Raw genomic sequence first — 15,038 nt, 5'->3', positions numbered from 1 at the left:
GTACAGGAGACAGGGATCAAGAAAAAGAAATCCAAAAAGCAAAATGGCTGTCTGAGGAGGCCCTAAAAATAGCTGTGAAAAGAAAAGAAGCAAAAAGTAAAGGAGAAAAATAAAGATATACCCACTTGAATGCAGAGTTCCAAAGAATAGCAAGGAAAGATAAGAAAGCCTTCCTCAGTGATCAATGCAAAGAAATAGGGGAAAACAATAGAATGGGAAAGACTAGAGATCTCTTCAAGAAAATTAGAGATACCAAGGGAATATTTCATGCAAAGATGGCCTCAAAAAGGACAGAAAATGTATGGACCTAACAGAATCAGAAGATATTAAGAAGAGGTGACAAGAATACAAGAACTGTACAAAAAAGATCTTCACAAGATCAAGATGGTGTGATCACTCACCTAAGAGCCAGATATCCTGGAATATGAAGTCAAGTGGGCCTTAGGAAGCATCACTACAAACAAAGCTAGTGATGGTGATGGAATTCCAGTTGAGCTATTTCAAATCCTGAAAGATGATGCTGTGAAACTGCTGCACTCAATATGCCAGCAAATTTGGAAAACTCAGCAGTGGCCGCAGGACTGGAAAAAGTCAGTTTTCATTCCAATCCCAAAGAAAAGCAATGCCAAAGAATGCTCAACTACCACACAATTGCACTCATCTCACATGCTGGTAAAGTAATGCTCAAAATTCTCCAAGCCAGGCGTCAGCAATACATGAACCATGAACTTCCAGATGTTCAAGCTGGTTTTAGAAAAGGCAGAGGAACCAGAGATCAAATTGTCAACATCCGCTGGATCATGGAAAAAGCAAGAGAGTTCCAGAAAAACATCTATTTCTGCTTTATTGACTATGCCAAAGCCTTTGACTGTGTGGATCACAATAAACTGTGGACAATTCTGAAAGAGATGGGAATACCAGACCACCCGACCTGCCTCTTGAGAAACCTGTATGCAGGTCAGGAAGCAACAGTTAGAACTGGACATGGAACAACAGACTGGTTCCAAATAGGAAAAGGAGTACATCAAGGCTGTATATTGTCACCCTGCACATTTAATTTATATTCAGAATACATCATGAGAAATGGTGGGCTGGAAGAAACACAAGCTGGAATCAAGATTGCCGGGAGAAATATCAATAACCTCAGATATGCAGATGACACAACCCTTATGGCAGAAAGCAAATAAGAACTAAAAAGCCTCTTGATGAAAATGAAAGAGGAGAGTGAAAAAGTTGGCTTAAAGCTTAACATTCAGAAAACTAAGATCATGGCATCCGGTCCCACCACTTCATGGCAAATAGATGGGGAAACAGTGTAAACAGTGGCTGACTTTATTTTGGGGGGCTCTAAAATCACTGCCGATGGTGATTGCAGGCATGAAATTAATAGATGCTTACTCCTTGAAGTTATGACCAACCTAGCCAGCATATTGAAAAGCAGAGACATTACTTTGCCAAGAAAAGTCTGTGTAGTCAAGGCTATGATTTTTCCAGTAGTCATGTAATGATGTGATAGTTGGACTATAAAGAAAGCTGAGTGCAAAATTATTGATGCTTTTGAACTGTGGTGTTGGAGAAAGAAGACTCTTGAGAGTACCTTGGACTGCAAGGAGATCCAACCAGTCCATTGTAAAGGATATCAGTCTTGGGTGTTCATTGGAAGGACTGATGTTGAAGCTGAAACTCCAATACTTTGGCCACCTGATGGGAAGAGCTGACTCATTTGAAAAGACCCTGATGCTGGGATAGATTGAGGGCAGGAAGAGAAGGGGACAACAGAGGATGAGATGGTTGGATGGCATCACTGACTCAATGGACACAATTTTGTGTAAACTCCGGGAGTTGGTGATGGACAGGGAGGCCTGGCGTGCTGCAGTTCATGGGGTTGCAAAGAGTTGAACACGACTGAGTGAACTGACACATCTTTTAAATAATTATAGAATTTTGGTCCTTTAGGGGTTGGTTTCCTTCACAGCATCTCTGAGAGATAAATAATTTGGCAAAACTAATACAGTTATGTAAAGTTTAAAAATAAAATAAAATTAAAAAAAATGTGTGGGTGAATTGTAAATCAGAGTACCTGTCATTTTGAATTAGGATGATTAATTTCAAGTACTGTTAAAATGTGTTCAGAAAGTACTGTCAAACCTATTGTGGAAGGCTTCTGTTAAGAGGATGTATTTTACTCTAAAAGGAGCACAGGCTAGGCATCTATGTTAGGAGGATAAACCCATTATCATTCTCATTCAGAAAAAATTCTGAGAAAGAAAAAAATGATAAGACTTTTTATTGAGAATCTATTAAAACCCTTCCTTTATTTACTATACTTAATAAATCTAAGGTAGTGTTTATATTCTGAATATATGCATATACTGTTCTTCATTATCAATGAAGTTCTAGTATGTCCTGTCTTCCAATTGAGCAGATATAGGTGATATTTTTTAACAAAAGAAAGTAAATTTTGCCATACATAAGAAGAAAGTATGTAAAATGAATTTAGCTAAAATTATTTAAATACAAACATTTAAACAGTTTGTGTATTTCTAGAAATGTTTAAACACCCTATTATGTGTCATCATTGCTGTTGGTGGTGTTTAGTCGCTCAGTCATTTCCAACACTTTGTGACCCCCATGGACTGTAGCCCACCAGGCTTCTCTGTCCATGGGATTTCCCAGGCAAGAATACTGGAGTGGGTTGCTATTTCCTTCTCCAGGGGGCAATATTCCCTACCCAGAGATCGAACCTGCATATCCTGCATTGGCAGGTGGGTTCTTTACCACTTAGCCACCTGGGAAGTCCTTATATGTCATTCAGTTCAGTTCAGTCGCTCAGTCGTGTCCGACTCTTTGCAACCCCATGAATTGCAGCACGCCAGGCCTCCCTGTCCATCACCAACTCCCGGGGTTCAATGAGACTCACATCCATCTAGTCAGTGATGCCATCCAGCCATCTCATCCTCTGTCGTCCCCTTCTCCTCCTGCCCCCAATCCCTCCCAGCTTCAGAGTCTTTTTCCAATGAGTCAACTGTTCACATGAGGTGGCCAAAGTACTGGAGTTTCAGCTTTAGCATCATTCCTTCCAAAGAAAGGACAAGTGACTGGCTCATGATCAGGACATACACTTTGACTTGTCCTTCCATAGCTGCCTTGGGTCTGTGACACACATTTAGAAAGGGGGTCTGTGTGCAATCTGTGCTCACAACACTGAGAAAAACTAATTGCGTCCAATTTAATTCCCCAGCTTCCAAGAAATTAATGGTGCATTTGACTTCAATGCCATCTAATTCCCAGCTCCAGTTCCACTTTCAACGGCCTCAACATGTAATAAATAACATAACTTATTCTCATAAGCTTTCCAAAGTCCCGTGAAGTAGTCCTTTTTTCATTTAGCTTAGACTCCTCAAAATACAAGTCAGTATATATTTGAGTATACCTTTTTTATAAGACACTGGAAGGAAAGAGTAAGCTTTGAGTGTTGGCTTGAGAAATTTTAAAAGTTAGTTTCCCACAATAGATGCCTGGTCTTTGCTCCTGTTAGATTAATAATTCACTTGTTTAAGCCAGATTACAAATAGGTTCAGTAACAGATATTTTCTAAAAAATGAGACACAGCTAAGGAAATCCTCTTCTCCAAAATTTACTTGTCTTATTCTCAGTATCTCAGGAAAACAAAGACAGAAACCAGGTATCCTTTCAGAAAGAGCAGATTTAAAGTCATGTGTAAATTATCTTTTTTTTTTTTTTCTTTTTCTGGCTGCAAATAAGTTTATTGTTTTCATTTGGTGCAAGGCTTGGGAGAGGGCTCCAGGGTGGTTAAAAAGCTACCTAGTGGCTGCAGGGAGGGGCTTCAGGCTGCAGCCCTGACACCAGGGGGACTTCTCAAAGACTGCTGGGCTCCGGAAGCTCCTGGTGAACCTTTCAAAGAGAGATTCGCCCAGCCCATCCAGGGGACCAGCCAGCCTGCGGAGGTTAGTCACGTGGTTGCCATTTACTTGAGTTTCAGCTACTGGCTCTGCTCACCGCCCCCAACACAACTTAGGCAGCCTGCGGGGGTGGGGGATTGGGGCCGATCAGGTGGTGTTAATCTACTTCATGAGTTTCACCTGTTACTCCAAGAGGCGCCTCTCCAGAAAGTCACAGGGATGGAGGTTTGCTCGGGCAGAACCTAGGGCATACAGGTCCACAGGTCCAGGCTCAGGTTCTTCATGAGAATGGCAGCTTCCATAGCGTTTTGGGTCTTATCCCACTCATCCTGGGACGTCTTCTGTGCCTCCTGAAAGACGACGCTGACACTGCGCTGGTTTTGTATCTTCTAGAGACGCTGGGTGCCCTTGTGCTTCTCCTTGGCCAATTCGCAGAAAAGTGGCCAACATGTCCAGAGTCACATCCTCCGTGGTGGAAATGGCAGCCCAGAGAGAAATAAGTGTAGGGTGACCCAGATGTTGATGGCAGCCTCCTGCTCAATGTAATAATTCTGAGGAGTCTGGGAGCTTAATAGTTGATCAGGTATTAAAGGAGTTAAGCTCAAAAAATGGTGTTGGCTGGTCCTGGAGGCCAAGGATGTCTAAGTGACTGCTGATTCGAGGTTGGAACATTGGAAAAAAATGTTGGAGGGTTGTGGGAGGCTGGAGCAAGGGTCGTCTCTGGGTCTCTAACATGGAAACACTATTGAAGCAAGAGACAGATCCACAGGACCTGCCCCTCCCCGACCCCCGACCCCGCCCCCAGTGCACTGCTATAATTAATATGTTATTGTTTTCTAGAGATCTTTCTTGTTAAAAAGCAACACATTCTATAAACGATAGTATTATTTTCAGATTATCTCCTAATCTACTATTTAGAATTGTTGCTTACAACCACAAATCAAAAACATACAATAGATTCACAAAAAACAAAGAGAACAGAAGTATAACAGAATTGTTGCTTAAAGGTTTGAATATATTAAGCTCCACAGAATGTGACATTATGTTTACCTCTATTTATTCAGTAGAGCCCAAAGTTCGCTTAAAACTCAAGAAACAAATGATTAATAGTTCAGTAATTCCATAAATTATAAGATTGTACAACTGTTCAATTATTTTCATAATTATATAGTGATAGCAAGTAATGATTGAGGTAACTAGCAAGGATCTTGCCTGTGTTAACAATAGATAGCATTGTATACTACAGAATATTTGAAATCATTCTTCAAGGTCAAATTAGTCCCCATCATCTCAGTTGTCTGTTCTGATATAATGTGACAGTTGCATTGCTAAGAAATCTTGCATGATTAAAAAAAAAAAGTTTTCAAGGGAAAAAATAGGAGTTTCTAATGAACAACATTATTGTTTGTGAAGGAATTTAGAGTATTTCCTAAGCCCCATACCTTTCTTTTGATTTTTATTTAGTCATCCTCAACATAGTGCTTCCCAGGTGGCACTAGTGGTAATGAACCACCTGCCAATGCAAGAGATGTAAAAGAATGTGGATCCAATTCCTGAGACAGGAAGTTCCCCTGGAGGAGGGCATGGCAATCCACTCCAGTATTCTTGCCTGAAGAATCCCGTGGACAGAGGAGCCTGGTGGGCTACAGTCCATAGGGTCACAATGAGTTGGACACGGATGAAGTGACTTAACACACACACATCCTCAATATATGTCCACTCTGAATTAATAAACTTTGACTTAAAGAGCTCAGTGATTTTAATAATCCACAGACTATATAGAATTCTATAAAATCCAGTAGAAAATGAACATATGCAGGAGTGTTGTAAAAGAGCTCTATTGATGCGTAACATTTTAAGTAAAAAGTAAAAAAATAAAAGACAGTAAAAGGTTGTTCAGGAAAAGTAGGGAAGTAATTTAGTTCCTGTACATTTTCTGAAATATGAACCATGCTTTAAAAATAAAGCCCTATCACAAATAATTTACCCAATGCATTTTAGTATCCAATATTGCTGTTCATTGAATTTAAGATATTTTCAAACTCTTTTCAAAACGTTTAAAAATTTGCCTGTACAATGGATTATACTTTAAAAAAAAAATAGTTATGCATTAGGGAAAAAAAACTCTAATGTAAATGACCTTAAAAATAAAGTCTACTAGAAGGAAAAAGAAACACAATGTGTTCAATATTGATATAAACAACCAAACACAAACCTATCTTGAATTGCCTCATGTTATTATAAAACCGAAGATGTAATTTTTACTCAGAGTTCAGGTTTTCTACTCATCCTATATAATATGGCACCTTGGTAACACTAATATGATAAAATTAGATAATCATAAAGAGAAATAAGATGATTGTTAGAAAGGTTGTTCTCTGCATAAACTTAATAAAACTATGTCCTAGATACTCGGTTTGCTTTTCATTTCAATTTCTCTAGAAAATTAAATTAGTGATGCTTACATTTTATTATTTTTGGCGACATTCCTCACAACGATCTCTGCAGGTTGGTTAGCATGGCTTAGTCCATTTCTGCAGAAACAGCTGAGGCAAAATGAACAAGCTCAGGACGGAAGTGAGCTCGGTATTCGTAACGTTAGCTTGTGCTTTCAATCTGTTGCTTAGTCTCTAGGCCATTAGATCTTATTTCTAATGTTTCCCCTTCCTTACTATATTTCATTGATAACTGAACCTGTTGCTTTGCCTACATCTCTATGAATCTTTTGTCAGCAGCATGAAACAGATGAACATATCTCCTTCCTTATAAACAGGCTTTAGTCCAATAAATAATTAGAATGTAAATGATACAGATGGAAAACTGACAACTATTATATCAGATAGGTAAAGAATACATTTTAAGAAGAAAACTCTCTCTTAAGGAAAGGAGAAAATGTGTCATGGATACAATGAAAGAAAGGGACCTTTAGTTTTTTACAGGGTATATGTGCCAAGAAGAAAGGCATATAAAAAACTAAGCCAGAAAGTGAGGTGGTGGGAGGAATTGGTAGATTGGGATTGACACATATACACTACTGACTTTATGCATAAACTAGATAACTACTGATAACCTACTGTATAGCACAGGGAACTCTACTCAGTGTTCTGTGGTGACCAGAGTGGGAATGAAGTCCAAAAGGGTGGGATTATATGTATATGTAAGGCCAATTCATTTTGCTGTACAGTAGAAAGTAACACATTGTGAAGCAACTATACTCTAATACAAATTAATTTAAAAACTAAACAGATATTTAAATTATATCTCAATAAGGCTGTTTTAAAATGTAACCACCAATTTACATGAAAATTAGCAGTAGAAAACTGAACACTTTCCAGCATTGTGGAAAGCTGCATCTTAAGCTCTGAAGCCGCTTGAAGTACTTGGGTAAAGTGAGATGACTTTCACAGCCAGTGGCAGCCACATAGGTGGTATACGTCAAATAGGAAGAGAGACACCTAGCTAGTCTCAACTGATAACACGATTGCCTGATGGCTGGGATTTCTACCTGTCACATAGGTTTGGTCTTTTGACATTAACTTCCTATACGGCCTGGACCTTTGCTGCTGTCAGTCTTCACAATGTACCTAATCAGATATTCCCCCGATTGTTTACTAATTACGACCTTAGTAAATAGCTTGTCTCCTCCCCTCCTGATCTCCTGTGATTCTTCTTCCTAGAGAGTCTTACCTGCTGAGACAAAGATCCAACCTGTCCTTCTGGCTCAACTGATAAAAATACATACAAGGTAAGTTGACTTAGCACTCTCCTTCCCGTTTATCTTCTGGAGAAAGGCCAACATAGTAAATCAATAATTAAAAGCAAACAGATTTGTTAGAAACACTTTTTCCTTAGTTGGTGATTGTTAAATTTGGAAGATAACCCTGTGATTTCAGAGATCTTAGTATCATATGAAACTAATCCACCAGTGGAGCTTTCCTTTAGCTCAAATGGTAAAGAATTTGCCTGCAATGCAGGGGACCTGGGTTTGATCCCTGGGTCGGGAAGATCCTCTGGAGGAGGGAATGGCTACCCACTCCAGTATTCTTGCCTGGACAGAGGATTCTTGCATGGACAGAGGAGCCTGGTGGGCAATAGTCTGTGGGGTCCCAAAGAGTTGGACACGACTGAGCAACTAACACTACTACTAATAATCCACCAACACCACAAGCAAAACAAAAACTTCCACAGGGAAATGGAAATGATTTTTTTTTAATGTGTGTTTGGTTTCATTGACTTGTCTGAGAGATTTGGATGAAAATTACAAGCACAAATGTCAATTATTTTTGATCCTCTTCTTGCCATATATATTCACTTGAAGCTTCACATGGAATGCAACTACATATCTGCTATGGTCTGAATAGGTGCCCCCCAACTTCATAGCACTTTTTCATGTGATTAGTCTCTTTATAGTTGGGAAATTTACATTAAGTATCATGATTTTCTTGTTGCTTATGCAAGTACTTTAAATAAAAGGTAATGCTATTGTACACATTTTATTTTATTTTTTTTCTTTTTCTTTTTTTTTAATTTATTTATTTTTTTAAATTTTATTTTATTTTTAAACTTTACATAATTGTATTAGTTTTGCCAAATATCATGAAACGAGTTGCCAGGTCAGGTTCGATGCATGATACTGGATGCTTGGGGCTGGTGCACATTTTATTTTAGATTGATTTTTCTCCCTTACTCCCTGTGATTCCTCACTTATTCCCCAAACAGAATAGATATAGTGTCTGATTGGTTGACCATTTCAAAAATGGTAAGAGGTGTTCTCCTTCTAGCACAATCAGCATTATTTAATAGACTATGTGAGTTATTACCACCATAAGTTCAGGTTATTTGTCTTTTTCATATATAATGGACTTTGCATACACAGCATAGTCATTTAGGTGAAAAAAAAGTGCATTTCATTATTCATTATAATATAAAACCCCTAAGATATATTATTTGTGCAAAGACCTATAAAGTTATTTTTGAATTATTTACTCATCTTAAATCTTGATTTTATTTCAAGTCTTAAATCAAGGGAACAATTTCTTTCTATATATATGTGATCTACATCTTGATGTGTGTGTTGACAGGTAGATAGATGATAGATAGATAGAACATACTATAGAAGTGAATCACCTCAAATTGACTCTAGGTTATGAAAGTATTTGCATATGAAAGTAAATTGAGTACAGTTTAGGGCATACTGAGTTTTTTTTTCCAGGTAAAGAAGGATGTAATTTTATGCCACACCTATGTAAACAAAATTTATCAAAATATTCAGTAACTCTATATATTTGTCAACATTCTCTAACATGGGTGTGGTAAGTATCAAATTAAGAAGTACTAAGTGAGGTAGTAAGATGCTTTGTTATTTCAAAAAGGCAGTCTCTTCCTCTCATATTCCCAGAGAATATTGAAAAATGCTGCCAGTATATTACTTCAGCATTTGTTTTAGCCACAAAGAGGAAGATAACTGCAGGTAAAGAAAAATAAGTATAGAATGAAGCAACATATTGACTGTAAAATACATAAACATTCATTGCATACAGTTAAACACTTTGAAATGGCTAATTAGTTTGCAGTAAGATTCTGAAAGATCTAAAAGCTGACTACTACAGTGTTAGTCTTTCAGTCATGTCCAACTCTTTGCAACTCAAGGACTGTAGCCTGCCAGGCTCCTCTGTCCATGGAATTCTCCAGGCAAGAATACTGCAGTGGCTTGCCATTCCCTTCTGCAGGGGATCTTGCCAACCCAGGGGTTGAACCCAGGTCTCCCGCATTGCAGGCAGATTGCACTGAAGAATAACTGGCAAATTAAACCTTGTTAATTAAATTAATTTGTTAAACCAAATTAAATCTTGTCTCATTGATGAAACCTAGGGAATGTAAGACTTGGTTGATTGTGTACTTGCTTGGGAGATTTATGCAAAAGTCAAGAGAAAACCCACAGTTATTCATTACAGTAGTGGTCCCTGAATAACTTAGGGTTTTGAGAGTACCAGAAGCCAAAATGAGGGCAGAATGTGAATAGAGATATGAGAAATAGATGGTTTATTTATAATTAGATTTCTTGAAAAGTGTTAAGTACTGACTGATTTCGGCAGAATTAAAAAATTAAGTAAATCTTATCTACTGTTGTTGCTGAGTATCATGCTGGGGTATCCTAGGAGATTATAGATGCTATGCACTCTTATAAACCTACTAGGTTTAAATGTATAAAGTCTATGCTTTGAATCTCCAGGCTTGGCATTGGGTAATTAAAATATGCATGGAATAACTCTGTACACTAATACATTACTTTCACATTATTGAAACTTCTTTGGTAAACAAATGAAGAAACATTAGGTCATAAACATAAGACAAAGTGCACACATACTGCTGTCTAGTCTTGATATTAGTTGGAAAGTAGGCACAGAAGAGCAAGATATTATTCATGATATAAATTAGGTAATAAGCATATTTATAACTCAATTTCAAATAAAATCCAAACTCAAAATTTACGAAGCAAGTATATTCTGCAAGATAAAAAATGGAAGACTCACCCCCCAACACTGATTAATTCTTTTAAACAAACTATTTTATGCAAGGTTTGTTTTCAGCATTATTGACATTCTTGAGTAAAATTTATTTTTACTTTATAGCACAGATATATTTATATTCCCTTAAAGCATGTGTTCTTTTGTTGAGTGGTATAAGACAATATGGCAGCATTTTCCCCATGTTCTCTCAATCTGTTCAGATTAATCAGCAAAATATTTATTGTGTGTTTATGTGCTGGCTTTATGAAAGGGTCAAATAAAAAGAGTGACCTGATTCCTGACTACAAGGAACATATAATTTAATTCTGTTGATAAGTTGCATATGAATAAAATAAAGTGTTAAACTATCTAGGGAAACAATCATAAGATAAGGTATGTATTAAAATAGTAATCAAACAGTACAAATAAGAAATGTAATAGGAATTCCGAGACAGAATAACAAGTGCTCTATAATTGCCTGCTGAAAGGAACTAATTAATCTAATTCACTCAGTAACATTTAATGATAAACTAATATATACTATTCTATGTCCTAGAAATTCACAGATAAGTAAATCAAGGGCCTTGCCAATAGTAATGAAGAGAATTTAAACCAAGGTACCTTGGTCTTTAGCCTAGATGGATTAAATCTTCAGAGCATGATGAATTAATTGACAAGGGCCAGTAGTTATACAGAAAGTATCAAAAGAAAAGAACAAGCTATTAGCTTATTCTTCAGGAGTTCTAAACTATAGTTATCAATAATCAGTTTTTAATGGAAATTATAAACTATACAAGTTGAAAAATAAAATAATTACCTCTCCTGAAGAATTTGATTAGGTGGGTCATAATGTATAGAAATATATTCATGCCTGTTCTAGATAAACTATATTCTAAGGGAAGTAGACTTATCACATTAAAACAGATTTTTCTATTTGTTAAAATTGGTTACTTGTTCATAGCACTAAATGCTTTCCATATTACATGTAGGTTATAAAAATGCATTTTCAGAGTGCATTGTTGAATTTGCACGCATTATTAATCAAGTAGAAAAGTTTTGCCCATATTCTTATTATAACAGGTTTTATGCATGTAACCTGCTGTTGATTACCAGCAAATAAAGATTCAAACAATTAGAAGTGAAAGGTAATTTAGATAAATATCCTAAAACATCAGTGATTTTTAAAAACATAAAATATCACAATTGAATATTTTTTACAAGATGATTATTTTTTCTGGTTCCATTCCATCCTTATTTTGAAATGAAAGAGCAATCAGGTTATGGAAAATGTATGAAAATATTTCTGTTTTAAACTAATATCTTAAAAATCAAGAAGCATGACAAAAGACATAGCAACTAATTGAATTACCTTGAAGCTATACGCCTCTAAATTTCATTGAGCTACAGCTATTTATTTATATTGTATAATCACTTGAAAGGAGAAAGCAATGGCACCCCACTCCAGTACTCTCGCCTGGAAAATCCCATGGATGGAAGAGCCTGGTGGGCTGCAGTCCATGGGGTCGTTAAGAGTTGGACACTTTCACTTTTCACTTTCATGATTGGAGAAGGAAATGGCAACCCACTCCAGTGGTCTTGCCTGGAGAATCCCAGGGACAGAGGAGCCTGTTGGGCTGGCGTCTATGGGGTCGCACAGAGTCGGACACGACTGATGTGACTTAGAAAAAAAAAATCACTTGAAAATTCATTTTTGGAGATAAGACTGTATTACTGTAAACATTATTTATTATTTCATTATTATATAATATTTACTTCTTGAGATAAGTTAGACTTTTTTCCTACAAAGTTAAGCATGATACAAGTATATTTAATTTTTTGTTTTTCCCAGATGCCCTTTTCTAGATAAAGATGTTTTTTGACCATTGAAATTAAATGAAATTATCAGTGTGTTAACTTTCAAGGTATATGACCTGATATAATTTGACTACATCTAAAAATGACTTCAGAAAACTGTATTCATTTCCATGAGGTTTCTGTGTAAGGTCAATGATAATGAACGACTTTCAAACATAGAATATTTTTACATTAGATACCTTTTGCTAAATGTAAAATCTATTCCAGAAAAAAATTACCTGACATTACCTGACACTTGAGTCAACTTTAGCAAACTCTAAGAGTTTTCTTTCTTTCTTAGAAAAATATATATATTCATTCTCTCATTTGCTCTTAAAGCAAACTCTAGGCAATGCTTGATATTATATATATGTATATATTTTTATTCTCTTTCTTAGAAATACATATATATATATATTCATTCTCTCATTTGCTCTTTAAGAAAACTTTTTCTAAGCAATGCTTGATATCTCTCTCTTCCCTCCTCCCTCCCTCTTTCTCTCTCATTTTTTAGACTCAGGGAGTTTAAGGTAAAGCAAATGAGAACTTGACTCAGTGAGAATAGGACTTTTTATTACTTTAAGAAACTATGGATACATCCATTCATTTCTAACCAACTATGTGTGAAGTATTGTGTTAATGATGGTTACAAAATAAATGAATATGTAATAATTAAATGAGAATTATTTTTTCATATTGAAGCAATACTTTATGAAAAACACTATAAAAGCAGAGAGGACAGGAAGAAATTTGGAGATTAAATTGAACTATTTTTCTCTCTCCATTTAATTTCTCTAGTTAAATAATAAGCAGGGAGATGGTCAAGTATCTAAGAGAAAGAAAGTGAGCATATAAAACAATGATAGGTGAATCTGTGATAAAAGTTCAGAAAAAATAATAGAGAAGCTCAGAAAAGACCTGGGACAGTTCAAAAGTATATACAATAGCAGAAATCAATCAAATGGATAAAACAATGAGATAATTCATTTTCTTGTACAAAGTGATCTAAATGAAGGTAAGTTGGCTGAAATTACCATGAAAACAAAAATTAAATGCATATTTGAAATAATAATGAAAATATGAAAAAAGCCAGGATGGGAATAATCAAAATAAATGTGGTTTGATTCAGCAAGTTATTTTTACAACCTTAATTAGCAGGTCAATTCAAATGAGTAAAGTTTTACACAATTAAAACTTGAGAAAGGGGAGGAGCCAAGATGGCGGAGGAGTAGGACGGGGAGAACACTTTCTCCCCCACAAATTCATCAAAAGAGCATTTAAACGTCGAGTAAATTCCACAAAACAACTTCTGAATGCCGGCAGAGGACATCAGGCACCCAGAAAAGCAGCCCAACTCTTCGAAAGGAGGTAGGAAAAAATATAAAAGACAAAAAAAGAGACAAAAGAGGGAGGGACGGAGTTCTGTCCCGGGAAGGGAGTCTTAAAAAGAGACAAGTTTCCAAACACCAGGAAACCCTCTCACTGCCGAATCTGTGCCGAGCTTTGGAAGCACAGAGGGCAACATAAAAGGGAGGAAAAAAAAAGAAAATAAACAATTAAAAATCGCAGATTGTGAGCCCTACGGTAACTCCCCCAGTGGAGAAGCAGCACAGACGCCTGCACACGGCATTAGCAAGCGGGGGCTGGGCAGGGAAGTGCAGCGCGGGATGTGTCCCTTAGAGTAAGAATCGGGCCGAATGTTCTGAGCGCTATCTGAGCGAAATAATTTGGGCTAGCAAACCAGACTGTGGGATATCTACCACGCGAAAAGCCAGCCCTAACCTAAGACACCGCCAGGCCCGCGCACAGAACAAAGGACTGAACAGAGATAGCCAGCTGCAGACCTTCCCCCTCCGGTGACAGGCAGCCAGAGCCGGAAGGGGGCAATCGCAGCCCCAGAGAGACACTATCTATAAAACTGTAAGCAGGCTTCTTTGCTAACTAAAATTTCTTGGGGGTCTGGACGGTCAACATCTGCCTGAGAAGGTGCGCCGGTTTTTACACCCAGATAACCGAGTGGCGGGGAGGCAATAAGTTGCAGCATTGGCGCCCGCCGAACACCTCATCACCTGAGCTGCTCGGATCTGGGAAGAACACAAAACGCAGACCCAACCGAGTCTGCACCTCTGAGGACTACCCGAGTGCCCGAACCTGAGTGGCTTGGACCTGGGAGCTCAGCCCAGGGCCGGACTCTGATTGTTCCCGGCGGAACAACCTAAAGCCCGAGCAGTGTGGGCAGAGAGGCTACACGCGCCGTGAGCGGGAGCAGACCCAGTGTGGCTGAGGTACTGCGAGCGCACGCCAGTGTTATCTGTTTGCAGCACCCCTCCCTCCCTCCCCACAGCACGGCTGAACAAGTGAGCCTAAAAAAAAAAAAAAAAAAAAAATAGTGTCCTCAACCGTCCCCTTTGTGTCAGGGCGGGAACCAGACACTGAAGAGACCAGCAAACAGAAGAAGCTATAACAGAGGGAAACGCCTTGGAAGCTACAGGCCATAGATTAAAACCCTGTGGTTACTACGGATTACATAGGAAGGGGCCTATAGATCTTGAGAAATATAAGTCGGACTAAGGAACTAGCCTAAAATGAACTGAACCCACAATACTCACAACAAAACCAGAGAAAGACCTAGATATATTTTTACTACTTTTACGATCAATCTTTCTTTCTTTTTTTTTAATTTTAAGTCCTCTATTGTCCTTTAATTTTCACTTTTATAACTATTACTTTGCAAAAAAAAAAAAAAGACCCT

General features: G+C 37.5%; 1 long non-coding RNA gene across 1 annotated transcript; it reads left to right on the top strand.

The window, feature by feature from the left end:
- Window positions 1–2,951: 2,951 nt before the first annotated feature.
- LOC129638530 (uncharacterized) lies at window positions 2,952–15,007 on the top strand. The gene is made up of 3 exons (XR_008707886.1): window positions 2,952–3,968; window positions 7,601–7,668; window positions 13,442–15,007. It is a non-coding gene; the product is annotated as an uncharacterized LOC129638530 (long non-coding RNA).
- Window positions 15,008–15,038: the final 31 nt, after the last annotated feature.

This window comes from Bubalus kerabau, chromosome X (genome assembly GCF_029407905.1).
Source record: "Bubalus kerabau isolate K-KA32 ecotype Philippines breed swamp buffalo chromosome X, PCC_UOA_SB_1v2, whole genome shotgun sequence".
Classification (NCBI taxonomy): Eukaryota; Metazoa; Chordata; class Mammalia; order Artiodactyla; family Bovidae; genus Bubalus; species Bubalus kerabau.
Note: the sequence above shows the minus strand (reverse complement) of the source record. Positions and strands in the feature narration are given on the sequence as shown.